General features: G+C 41.0%; 1 protein-coding gene and 1 long non-coding RNA gene across 1 annotated transcript in view; one reads left to right on the plus strand and one right to left on the minus strand.

The window, feature by feature from the left end:
- Nucleotides 1-13,981, plus strand: part of LOC140687542 (trafficking protein particle complex subunit 9-like) — a 518,046-nt gene that overhangs the window by 211,723 nt on the left and 292,342 nt on the right.
- The window catches only part of LOC140687651 (uncharacterized), a 30,952-nt gene continuing 22,724 nt past the window's right edge, over nt 5,754-13,981 (minus strand). Inside the window, exon 4 of the long non-coding RNA XR_012062054.1 lies at nt 5,754-5,829. This is a non-coding gene — a long non-coding RNA (uncharacterized lncRNA). The remainder of the gene's footprint in view (nt 5,830-13,981) is intronic.

Consider the following 13,981-nt stretch of genomic DNA (forward strand, 5'->3'; position numbering starts at 1 on the left):
GATTGTCAGAACACAAAGCTGTATTCACACCTCTTCATTTCTGTATTTTTACAGCCAATACACCAGATCTCATGGATAAGTCACAAATCTGCCCTTAAAGAATGTGATGTAGAAACACGTGGAGTAGTAGTTGACAAAATGGAACAAGAACACCTTCATGGCTGGGTTGTTCTCATAGTCAGTCTGGTCCTTGGGAGCTCTGCAGCTAGAATAAAGAAAAGGTAAGTCTGTAAAACTGTGAACGGCTTTGAGACCCTAATCAAAGCCACGGACACATGAGTTAACACATTTAATATGTGTGTGTGTGTGTATATATATATATATACATATATACACACATACACACACACAATTCACACTGTTTTCATACCAGCTGTTTTGAATTTCTTAACATATCCACTATGTTAATTCCAACTGTACACACTGTTGTAAGAGTTTCTCCCACTAAGAAAGTGATATCCCACAAGGCAAAAAAAAAAAAAAAAGTCACCTGTTCCTTAAAATTTATAAGCACAACAGTATCCAATGGGCAAGAACTGTCCTCTGTTAGGTGTAATTTGAAAGAAAGCTACTTCTAAACATCCTGCTAGATAATATTCTCTTGTCTCCCTGAAAGGCAGTAAGGTAGGACTATTGAAGAAGACAAACAAAACACGGGGCAACTTGCTAGAAGCATTTGGGGAACATAAAACGGGTCATCCTCCTAGTTCAGAATTTGAATTGGTCTTAGTATTTTCAGAAGATGACCACTGAGCAGACCACTGGGAGGACCACCCAGCCACATGCAATGTGTTGGAAGCACTTAACTTAGGCCGCTAAGCCGCTGGGTGGGATACAAGCCAGAGAGAAGAAACATTTATTATAGAAGCTGCAGCTGATGAGAATGGAGTTGCACTAACAGGAACAGCATGGGGGGAAGACACATAACAGTGTGATTACTTGTCCTCTCCGTAACGCGCAAGCAAATCTGCCACTGGAACCACGACCCTCTTCCACTTATTTGCAATACAGAGACTATTTACTTTCAACAACAGGGTACATTATCTAATGTAATTGAAATTATTATTAAGCACTGACATATTTACACAGAGCTTGGACATTCTAAAGCTTCCTTTGTCCCTTTTACTAATGCAAAAATGGAGCTAATTCACTTCTCATATAGGCTAGAGAAAATAGGTTTGCAGTTGAAGTTAACTAAAGACTGTAATGTACTGCAATTGAAGTGCCTAAAAGATAGTCTCTGTTTTGACCTGGTTCTAAAACTGGTGTAGAAATTATCTCAGCTGCAGGAGGAGCTTACCAGAGTCAGTCATCATGATTGCCACTTTCTCATATATGGCGTTCAGGGTCACCATGATGATAAAACTGATATGGGAAGCAGTGATGGGCGTGGCCCACCTGCACAGTCAGGTACTTTTGGATTGGGTCTGTTCCATTCAGGTTCTTGGGAAGTTTTGCAGGAAATACAATGAACACTGAAAGTCCGTAGACAATGATCCCAATAACTGAAACAATGGTTAACAGGACCTGACAACCCAAGAACCCAGCAGCATGAGACTCACTAATGATCGTATTTTTACACAGAAAACTTGCCCCCAACCCAGCTTAAACAGAAAACATGCATGTGTTGTAAACTTCACATAAACGTGAGAAGTGATATAAATCGCACGTAAATGCCATAAGAGACGTGAATATCAGGCATGTTAAATTTTAGGGGAGGAGGAATGAAAGATGTCAAAAAGAATGAGTGCATCCACTAATGTAACACGCTGGCAGCAGGAGCAGCTGTGTGCAGGGCATAGGGAATATATGGGAACTCCACTTTCTGTGAATTTTTCTGTAAACCTAAAACTGCACTAAAGAAGGAAGCCTGTTAAGTATATTTTAATGGGTGAAAATGGGGTAACTGGTGGCATGATCTTTTGGAGGGAAGTCTGTGATAGCAGAACAAATGAAAGTAGCCCTTCTACATCTGTAGAATTACTTAGGTTATGAACTAGTTGTAACCCATGAAGGGGATATGCTTCCTTTCAAGGGAGAACCTATCACTGATTCAGGGGTCAGCAGGTGCTAGCTGTCGTCTTCATTCTGAATAGGACCAGTGAAGCTGTGGACATGCCCTGAGGGAAATAGTGGGAGTGACAGCAGGTCTCTGCTGATGAAAGCTTCACATGCTTTTCATACTCCTTGAGATCTTGAAATGGCAGGTATTCCTACTCCCTGCATTTGCACAAGATTCATGTCCCTAATCCACAGTAGTTTTGACTGTGTGGACCCAAGGGCAGCGGGGGTGTCTGAAGCAAAATTTGCACGTGGCAATAGGGTTTCAGTTCCTCACTAGGCAGGTTTTTTTTCTGGCCACTGAAGAATGAACATTAAAGATCCCATTTTTAAACAGTTTTCCTTCCATCTACCTTCTTGGTCATAGTCCAGAAGCATGTACTCAGTGTCCCTGGCTGCTCCTGATGGGTGCCCCAGAGAGAAAGCTACAAAGAATGTGAATTTCAGGACTAAGTGAACCACATCATGTTATTTACAGTAATAGCAGGCGGCTGGCTTGCACCTGCATGGGAGAGCAGAGGGAGTGTTTACAAGCCCCTCCTGGAGCCACACTCCTGCATCTGGATCCCAGCTCTGATGCTAGCTGTGGGGCCTTGTGCAAATTTCTTAACCTCTAGGGGCTTCAATCTCCTCACCCATATAATGGGGAGATAATAATAGCAATTTATAGGACTATTGTGATGAGTCAATTATTTACTAATTGTGAAAACAATTGGAACATTAACCGCAGGCATGTGAAAAACTCTACCTAAGTATAAGCTATGAATATGGTGACCAAAGTCTTAAAAAGGTGTTTTTTCTTAGTTTTTAAGCCATCAGTTTGTAGAGAAAGCATTTTATTTTCTCCTCTACTCTCTTTCATCATCCTTTTCTTCACAGTTAAGTCTTCATGCTTGTGAAAGGAATAACTTTTTGGTGTGTTTGTGATTAAATGTGAAAATTAGTTAAGGCTGAGAAAAATGTATTATAGAAGGTATATTAAGCCTTCCTCTCTTGTACAGCTCATATAGGCCATTTAAATAGTATGCATTTTTTAAAAGTCTGCATAGTAATTTTTTAATTATGTATTAAGTAAACATAATAGTTAAGAATGCGTAAATACTTACTATTGCTTCAGCACACATCTATTTTTCAAAATCCTCACAATCACCCTGTGGGGAAGGTAATATTATATCTCTTTTACAGATGTGGAAATAGAGCCACATGGAGATGTTGCAATTTGCCCCAAATGAAGCAACTATTAAGTGAAAGTACTGAAATACTCAAAGAGCCCAAAGACACACTAACTGTATAGCACTGTCTCCTTCATGGTCTGTAAAATCAATTCTAATTCATTTCAGAACTTTTACAAACTTGACACATTTCCATTTTTCTTCCAAGCACTTAATGGGTTCACTATTTCTTAAGAAACAGGAAAGCTTTCCGTTCTCCTTCCTCAAGTTTCTTCTTATTTATCATCTTTTCTGATCATAAATTTAACATTTGCTCATTAAAGAAAATTTGAAAGTACTCAGTAGTGGACAGAACTGCTGTCCTGGATCTGTCCCCAGTCTTAGAAGAGGACCCAGAACTTGCTTTAGGATAAATAACCTCCCTTTTGTTTTTAGTCCTGTGATTTAACCTCGATTGACCCACTCTTTCTGAAGCACCAGAAGTAGATCTCAGTTGGTTTAAGACAAATAATACCCCTCATTGTATTGGCCTTGCACATGATTGGAGAATTGGCAAATAACCCAGGAAGAGCCACTATTATGTGAGGAGATACATGCTGGTGCCCATGTGAAACATAAGCTTCTTCTATCAAGAGAGGAAGCTGCCAAAAGAGGCCTGTCTTGGTTTGGATGGATGATCTGGGATGCTGCGTGCCTAGAAGCATCATGCTGAGACATCTTTGGACACAGAATGAAGACAGGACAAAAGCAGCCCTTGACATCATCTGGGCTAGAGTATCTCTCCTTGACTGAAGCCAGACCTCAGACCTGAGGTTTTCATTTACAGGAACCAATAAATCCCATGGATCCCCATTTCTTGGTTGTTGTTTAAACACATTGGAGATTGATTTTGTCACCTACAATCAAAAGACTCCAACTCTGAAAATGAATAAAAAATAAAATAAGAATAATGCTTCAACCTATAGACATAATTCCTTCAGAATGGTGCATTGTTTGTATATTACAAATCATTTTATATATTAATTTAATTCTCCAATCTATCATAAGCGCAACACTTTGACATGTCATAAAATATTTTCATGGACACACTTTTTCATGACTGCATACTATTCTACTTTGTGAAGAGTTGGAAGAATATTTTGGCTGAGATTTTATATATATATATACACATATAAAAGTATGTCTGTGACTTGCATCCATACTGACTTTTCCCTGCCATTTTGAAATAATTCCTGATTAAAAGTTTTTCAAAGCTGAATTAGTGGATTAAAACATATGAATATTTTTGACTCTTGATATCAACTGCCAGACTGCTTTCTAAGAAGGCTTGAGGAGTACACCAGAAATTAACACAGCATTGTAAATCAACCATACTTCACAAAAATTATCCAGTAACCTAGGCATGGGATTGGTGATCACTGGCAATTCATCCTCATAAACAGAGTTGTGTCACTTGAGAAGTGGAAAACTATTTCATTTTGATGTGCACTGAGTGAATTACCATTGAAGTGTGACATCTATTTTTTCTTTTGCGAATGTGTGTTCATCTTCTCTGCCTTCTACGCTTCTGAGATATTTTGATGTTACCTTTGAAGTGATCTGAACTCTCTATGTATTGAAGGAATTAGCCCCTTGTCGGATTTGTAAGCAAATAACATTCTCTGGTGTTTTGTTTAAAATTAGGATGCTCTGATGCATGGAAATCTTTGTATAATTTCCTCTGATACTTACTGTCCATCTAGAGGTTGTATACTCATCCATATTTATTTGTAGTTTTTTTTCTAATTGTGTTACTTTTTAAATGTTTCTGGAATTTATCACAATATATGGTTCACTGTATGATTTCAATCTTTTCTTTTCCCCCAAGTAGCTAACAAGTGTTTCATTCACTGAATAACCTTTATTTATCTCCCTGATTTGTAATGCCTTCCATCTCTTATATTAAATTATTATTGATATCAGAGCCCATATCTGGACTTCCTGCCTTATTTTATAATCTGGCTATTCTTGAACTAGTAAAACTCTCATTATCTTATTAATTTTTATATTACTAATATGATTTTATTCACAATAAACCCAAATCAATTTTATAACTTCTGATATTTTGGAGATATGATCTTTTAATCTAGAATCATGTGATTAAAGCACCTTTTATATCTTTCAGTAGTTTTTACTTTTATTTTTTGATAGTTCCTACTATCCTTTTGTTAGGCTATTCTTAGACATTTTACCTAGGTTGTTACACTTGGAAAATTTTAGAAATTTAATGCCTCCATCTGGTCTCTTAATCAGACCCTGGAGAATCCTAAACCACTGATCTGATTTGAACAAATGAGGTGAAAAGAATTGGGGGAAGCACTGTGAGCAGAAGAGACTGTGGAACCTCCAGAGCGGCGCCCTGCATTGGCTCAGATGTTCTCTGGAAAAAGTTTCCTCTATGAGACTACATAGTTCCCAGCTTGACTTTCAGTTTTCTCAGCATTTCACATTAGATTTTAAAAGTCTGTGGCAGGTTCTTACCCAGAAAAAGAGCACTTGCGCAAAGGGTTATATGTATACACTTTCCCCAGGTGGTAAAGGGAACACGCTCTTCTTCCTAATTAAAAAAACAAGTTTAGTCAATCAAGGGATTACACCAATGAAATGATATTTCTCCTAACTGGTCAGTAAATCCTAAACATAATATAAAAAAAAAATTTCAGACATAGCCTCCTTGTTTGTAAATGCATGGGTTTTTTCCTGTTTTTTTTCCTTTTCTTTTCTGTTAACGATGTCAAACACACAACAAAATATGTACAGTGTTCGTTTTAATACTATTTTTTGAAAATGCACATGTGAACAGTAAACTGTTTCCCTGCCATGCTCTGAGCACCTGATGAGGCCAAGATTTAAAGCTCTATTCCTTAGCTTGCCTTTGATTTCAGAAGTGAAGGTAGTGACAGCTTAGGGTCTGTGCAGGACAGAAAGAATCACAGTTGTCTGCAGCTAACTGGTGTCCACTGTGTGTTTCTTGGTTGAGATTTATGTGTTAATTAGCTACAACTATGAAGTTTAAGAGTTTCCATTTTAGAGTTTATATTTAGAATTTTTTAAGAGATGAAATCAGCAAGAATCAAGATTTAACTGGATTATAAAACCAGATATAGTATAATAATAGCTGTAACTAAGTACATGGCCCTTCCTCTGTGCCAGGAAGCCTTCCAAGTAGATTCTATACATTACTTCGACCCGTCCTTACCACTGTCATGAAGAAGCAACTCTCTTATTCTTATTTTATAGGAAACTATGGCACAGAGAAGTTAAGTTGTCCAAGATCACTCAGGAAGCAAGCTGCTGTGTTCAAATATGAATTTAGGCAACTTCATTCGCAAGATCTCACTACCACAACGCTGGCCTCTCTAAACAATGGAGCATGCTTTCTCAAGTAAAGTAAAATACTTCAAATAAAAAACTAAAAAAAAATAAGGCAATTTTTTAAATAAGGAAGAATGATAAAGTTAAATGAGTCTTCATCTTCAATTTTTCAACAAGCATGTCCCAATGAAAATTTAAACTTATTAGCTTGCAAAATTAAATTTAAACTTGGCAGTTTAAATGACCAAAAAACTTCTCTTCAGTATTTTTTGTATGCTGCCAATATGATAAGTTTTTGTTTTTCAGGACTCAAAAGCATTATGAACATCTAATTTTGTCTAAGATTCAGCTTTCATCTCTGAATGTACAGTCTTTCACCAACATATGCTTTTACCCCCATCTTCAGTTGTAAACAATGGGAACTATTCATAATGGGGATTATTAGAAGCTTATTACATTGTAAAAGACAAATGTCACTTTCTATTGGTAGCTGAACCTCATTTTTTTCCATTTATAAAAAGAGGAGTTTGACCTGCTCCCTCCATATCTTTTCAGTGCCAACATTCTGTAGATCTGTGATTCAATTTATTAAATCTATATTTGGAGACATTTTCAGATACTCCTAGTAAAAGCATTTTTTTCCCAAGAGTTATTCATTCTCACAACCTACTGTCCTGCTGCTGCTGACTGCAAGCACCATCAGCTCTAAATTATCTCAGCTGATGGAAAGAAGCAATAATACAAATGACTCAAAAATCATCTTTTCATAGCTCTGGAATGTTGATACAAAGATATACAGTTTTATTTTTTTAATTTTGCAGCAGGAGTGGCAGCAATAAATTTACATTTCCAGTTATGTAAAATGACTAGCTCAAACACTGCTCAAACACTGATGGCACCTCAACAAATGTTTCCCTGCTTCTTCTACCCTTTCTCTGACTTTAGGATGAGAGCCATGCTGCTTTGTGCACATCCCAGTAGGAAGGGGGAGCAGTGACCGGGACTTAGTTCAAGACAAAGGGGCACCTAGTCTATGATGAAAAGGAGGCCACAATAATGAAGGCGCATTTAAAAAAATGGGAGTCAACTATAAAAACCAATTTGTCTTTCCTTCTACATCTATGTCATTGCAGCTAATTTATATTTTGCATTTTTTATTGGTGTCATGAAAGGATACAAATCAATGCCTCTTTTCATATACACTTATACCAGTCTTTTTCTTTTCCCCCTTTTTACTGTTATTATGAAGGAAGGACCTCACTTCTCTTCTGTGTCCACCATTCCAGGCAGTGCTCCTTCAACTTGGCTGCACATTAGAATAACCAGAGGAGCTTTAAAAACTTCCCTATGCCAGAATGCGCCCCCAGGCCACTAAGTACAATCAGAGTTTGCAGTGATGGAACCCAGGCACCAACATTTTTTAAGGTCCCCTGGTGATTCCAACACGCAGCCAAGGCTGACAAGTCCAGAAGTAAACAGAATAAAGTGCATCTAAACAGCGCCCGCTTTTCCTGGGTAATCTCATCTATCTCCACGTGGGGACACCTCGCCTCCTATTCTGGCCAGACTTGTTCTTCCTGCTCAACCGTCTCCCATTTGTACTCAAGTTCTGCCTGGCACCGCTTCCAGAACTCCAAAAGTAAGGTGACTAACAGAGAGACAGAACAGCAGAATGTGGATCTTCAGTGATGCCTGATGCTTCAGAAATCTGTACTTAATATTTATTACACTTAACACTTTGGTAAATGGTTAATAAAATCACATTTTATTTATAGGCGATACTAAAGAAAAAAATGAGTTAATACCTTTTGTTTAAGAAAAAAGAAAATGTAGATAATTTATTGAACGTTTGGAAACAGACTAGCTCTCTAGCTCAAGGGAAAGGTATTAACGTGATGGTCAGAGGCAGGTGACTGTGTCTGATGCTAAAGTACCTGCTACCAGCATATTATGCCCACTAAAAACACAAATATCGGGGGGAAGGGTGGGTATAGCTCAGTGATAGAGCACGTGCTAAGCATGTACAAGGTCCTGGGTTCAAGCCCCATTACCTCCATTAAAAAAAAAGTAAAAAAAAAGCACAAGTAACTGTCACAATTTAAAAGCACTGCACGGTTCACCATCCAAGCCTTCTCCTCACATCCCTCTGTCTCTTCTGTCCAAAGGACCTGAGGGTGGGGAAGGGGATGAGAATGCTTTAGTAGCCCCTGCATTTCTATTTTCCACCACCCCAGTCACACAAACTTAAAATAATATTCTTAAATATGGAAAACTGCCATTTTTCTCAATCATCGGTAATGTAATTTTTAGAAATCGTCATTGTGTTTTAAGACTCGTAACTTTAAATAGTAGACAAAAACAACATGAAATGTTAATTGAAAATGTGGCTTCAGGGTGAATCCCCTAAGCCCTTCTTCCCACCAGACTGTTACCCCTAGGCCCCAACTCTAGAGAAATTGCAGAATAACCACTGTGTCCTCCACCATTGTACCTGAGTCTCTACAATGCTCTGAGAATAAAGAGGAAAAAGACACAGTCCCTGCTTCCGGGAGCTCCTAGGTGCACAGGACTCATTGTGAAATGATGGCTGAGGAGGCGTGTTAAGAGGGCTTGGATAACAGTCAGCAGAGGGTGCTTGGGGCAGGGAGCCGGAACTGTAGCCAAGGCTCTCCCAGAGGAGAGAACCACTGTGGTGAGCTCTGAGATGCCCTAGAATTGATCAGGTGAACTTATAATGTTAAGGCCATTTCTCCCTGGGGAGCTGCACATGCAAAGGAGGGAGGCCAAAGAGAGCCAGGTCCCTTCCAGGAACTGCAAATAGTCTAGAAGCGAGCACAGGGTGTGGGAGGCAGGTGAGGCAACCAGGTGGAGAGATCACAGGGGCACATCACAAAGGACTCTGTGTGCCTCCAAGGTAGAGGAGACATGCAAAGTGATCTAGAAAGAGACAAGATAGAGGCAGGGAGGACTATTGGCAGGTTCATGTGAAGGCCTGCTGAGGCCCTGCCAGGAGGAGAGAGAAGAAAACATTTCAGCAGGTGGACGGATTGGCCACAGGTGTGATGGAAGGGCAGGAAGAGGTCAAAGATGCCGGCCAGCTTTCTGGCTTTGGCAGTGTCTAAATTATAGTGCCATTCCCTGAAATAAGAAGGGCAAGAACCTCCTAGAGGAAAACATAGGCAAAACATTATCTGACATACATTTCAAAAATTTTCTCCTAGAAGAAATAAAAGCAAGAATAAACAAATGGGACCTAATGAAACTTACAAGCTTCTTCAGAGCAAAGGAAACCAGAAATAAAACAAGAAGAAAACCTACGGAATGGGAGAAAATTTTTGCAAGTGAAACCGACAAAGGCTTGATCTCCAAAATATATAAGCAGCTCATACAACTCAATAAGAGAAAAATAAACAACCCAATCCAAAAATGGGCAGAAGACCTAAACAAGCAATTCTCCAAGGAAGACATTCAAATGATCAAAAAGCACATGAAAAAATGCTCAATATCACTAATCATCAGAGAAATGCAAATCAAAACTACAATGAGGTATCACCTCACACCAGTCAGAATGGCCGTCATTCAAAAATCCACAAATGACAAATGCTGGAGAGGCTGTGGAGAAAGGGGGACCCTCCTACACTGCTGGTGGGAATGCAGTTTGGTGCAGCCACTGTGGAAAACAGTGTGGAGATTCCTCAAAAGACTAGGAATAGACTTACCATATGACCCAGGAATTCCGCTCCTGGGCTTGAATCCAGAAGGAAATCTACTTCAGGATGACACCTGCACTCCAATGTTCATAGCAGCACTATTTACAATAGCCAAAACATGGAAACAGCCTAAATGTCCATCAACAGGTGACTGGATAAAGAAGATGTGGTATATTTATACAATGGAATACTACTCAGCCATAAAAACCGACAACATAATGTCATTTGCAGCAACATGGATGCTCCTGGAGAATGTCATTCTAAGTGAAGTAAGCCAGAAAGAGAAAGAAAAATACCATATGAGATCGCTATTATGTGGAATCTAAAAAACAAAAACAAACAAACAAACAAAAACAAAGCATAAATACAGGACAGAAATAGACTCATGGACAGAGAATACAGACTTGTGTTTACCAGGGGGTTAGACGGTGGAAAGGGATAGACTGGGATTTCAAAATTGTAGACTAGATAAACGACATTACACTGTATAGCACAGGGAAATATACACAAAATGTTATGATAAATCACAGAGAAAAATTGTGCCAATGAGTGTGTATATGTCCATGAATGACTGAAAAATTGTGCTGAACACTGGAATTTGACACAACATTGTAAAATGATTATAAATGAATAAAAAATGTTAAAAAAAAAAGAAGGGCAGGAAGAGGGGCAAGTCATGAGAGGAGACAACTGATTCAGTTCTGGCTGAGTTCCTGTGGGCTCCAGGAGAGATGTGCAGTAGGAAAATAAAACTCTAGAAATCGGGAGAAAGTTCTAGGCTGAGCCAAGTAGTTTTACTGTTTCAAGAGGCTAATGGGTGTGAGTGGACAAGCTCACAAGAAGTGTATAGGGATAGCTCTCACCCTCCTGCATATGGGATGCATTTGGGAGCCTTTAAAAAATAGTGCACCACAGCCTGGAGTGGGGCCTTTGTACTGTTTATTATTTTTTAAATACTTCTTTTCTTTTTGTGGGGAGTATTGAGCATTATTTATTTTAATGGAGGTACTGGGAATTGAACCCAGGACCTCTTGCATGCTAAGCACGTGCTCTACCACTGAGCCGTACCCTCCCCACATTTTTTTGTTTTTAGACACTAGCTCTACCGAGCAGTCAGGGTTGAGAATCAACCTGCAGAGAGCAGAGAGCTTTGGGGTTAGAGAACAAGGAGAAGCTGCCCAGAGCCCTGTAGACCCCACCAGGGGCAGCCGGAGACGCAGGGAGCCTCAGAAGTGCTGTGAGGAATGTGAACTCAACACTCCCCAATGGCAAAGATGACAAACATGTTTCAAGCACCCACTTCCCAGCAGTGTTTGTTCTGACTTTACTAGTTTTCCAGTAATACTGAGTGAGAATAGAAATTATCTGGACACAGGGATCAAATTCAAATGCTGATTATGACCATTATTAGCTGCGTGATTACTGATTAAAAGTTACTCGTCTGCCACGTGTAAAACGGGGGACCAAGCACCGTGCTTGTGGGCTGATGTGAGCGTAATGAAATGACATCTATAAAGGCGCTCCTGACTCTCAGAAGTAATTGCTACTATTGTCCCCAACTGGGACACCAAGAAACAGAGGCACAGAAAGCTTCAAACATTTGCCCAAGATGAGGGTTGAGGTCAGGAATCAAGCCAATGACTTCTTGGATCCAGAGCCCAGGATCTTCTTACGAACAACATGGCACTGCCCAGGCTCCCTGCTCCAAAACCAGCCTCCCTTTGGCTCAGTTCCATGGCATCTGCGCTGCACAGATGTCCTCACTGCCTGCCTGCCCTCCCGGTGTCTGACCCCGGCACTCCTCCCTCTGCCCCACATAGCGCTTCCTTGGGCACACCATCGCTCACGAGGCCATTGTTGTGGCTACTCGGATGTTTACACGGAAACGCAGGTGGCAGCCCAGCTTTTTGCTATACATGCTGCTGTCAGTGGAGGCAAAGAGCTCACAGTTGGTGGGGGAGGCCACTTGTGGTCTCCTCCTTGGCTGGAGAGCTGGATGAAATCCAGTTTCCCTTTGCAACTTAGGCATCCAGCATGAGAGATATGTAAGGCCATCTGGCCTCTCAACATAGAAATGATGCCCCTGCAGTCGTTCTTAACATTGTAATCTCCTGGCTCCACCAGGGAGCAGAGGCCATGGCCTGTTGTCCACCAAGTTTTGTTTCCTTGCACGACAGCTACAATGGGGTGAGTTAACACCGGACCAGAAATTCTACAAAGCCCTCGTGTACTATTTCCTGACACTTGCAGGTCACCAAAATACCCCAGATCCTCCAAGTAAACCACTAGTAAGAGGAACTGAGCTGGCTCGTCTCTCAGACCCCTGAGGGCAGGACTGATTTGGCCTCTCCTGCTCTCGGGATGATCCGTTCTCCTTCTGTGTGCCCTTCCCCGAGTGAAAGGGACTGTTCCTTGTTTATGGGCTAGGGAGTATTTGTGGCTGTCTGATCAGAATCTTCAAAAGTAGAGCTCTTGGTGAGAGTGGAAGCATGGCACCCACGTCTCATGAGCTCAGCTACTCAACAGCCTCATCTAGCTAAGACTGTAGCCAAAACCAGGGGTCCATGCTGTTGAGTGTTGGGTCTGGAGAGCAATGCCTTCACCACTGAGAAGCTGCCCCACCACTTTTGACCTTGTCCCCATTGAGAGGGAGGTGACACATCCATGGGATGAAAGCCACGAGGGCACTAGGTGACTGTGGACCAAGCTGTGACTGGCCGGTCCTGCCCCCCCATGTGACCCATGTTAGCCTCAAGTGCAGAAAATCCCCAAAAAGACCCCTGCTTGAGTGAATGGGTCACATATAAGCCAACTGTTCTCGAGCCGCCTAAGAAGCAACACAGTATATACAGTGAGCCACCCACTCACTGAAGTCCCCAAGGCTCACAGCTCCCTAATGTGACACCAGGTAATCCCAGCAAACAGAAGACCCTTACTTTATAATTGACTTGAGAATTCTACTACCAACACTGCCTTCCACCTTCCACTTATAAAGTTCTTTCCACTCTGTCCCCTGCTCTGCAATTGTGCAATCAGTCCAGAGCTCCTTCATGAGACAGGAGGGAAGGGGGCAGGGCACAGCCATTAAAAGAATGGCACAGCCATTAGCACCGAGACGGTGGAAAAGTCAACTCCCAGTAGAACTTGAGCTTCAATACACACTCACTGAAATACAGCAGGATGCTAAATGGCACTCCTACAGGTGCCAGGACAGGTTCAAGGCTGACCATGAAAGGTCAAAGGGTGAGTGGTGGCCCAATTTCTGGTAATCGCAACACCTTCCCCAAAGCGGTTGGAATATTCCTCCCACTTATTAGCATATGAAGATACTGAGTGCATAAAAACTAACAACCACACCTCGTGGCTGCTCTCTCTGCTGAGGGAGACAGCCCACACTATGTCTGTGGAGTGTGTATCTACTTTTCCTTTAAACTGGAGCACCCAACCCTCACGCCTCATGGCCTTTCTGTTGCCTTCTGAAACAGCCCACTCTGTCTGTGGAGTATATATCTCTCTGAATAAATCTACATTTACTGAATTGTGGCTCTCTCTTGGATTCGTTCCTGTGCAAACCAAGGACCCACACATCACGAGGTGCATCTCAGGGACCCAAATAAGACCTGGGATACGGCCATCCTCTCCCCCACATTTTCCTGTATCATACATTCCTTCCCAAAGGATCTC

This window comes from Vicugna pacos, chromosome 20, assembly GCF_048564905.1.
Source record: "Vicugna pacos chromosome 20, VicPac4, whole genome shotgun sequence".
Classification (NCBI taxonomy): Eukaryota; Metazoa; Chordata; class Mammalia; order Artiodactyla; family Camelidae; genus Vicugna; species Vicugna pacos.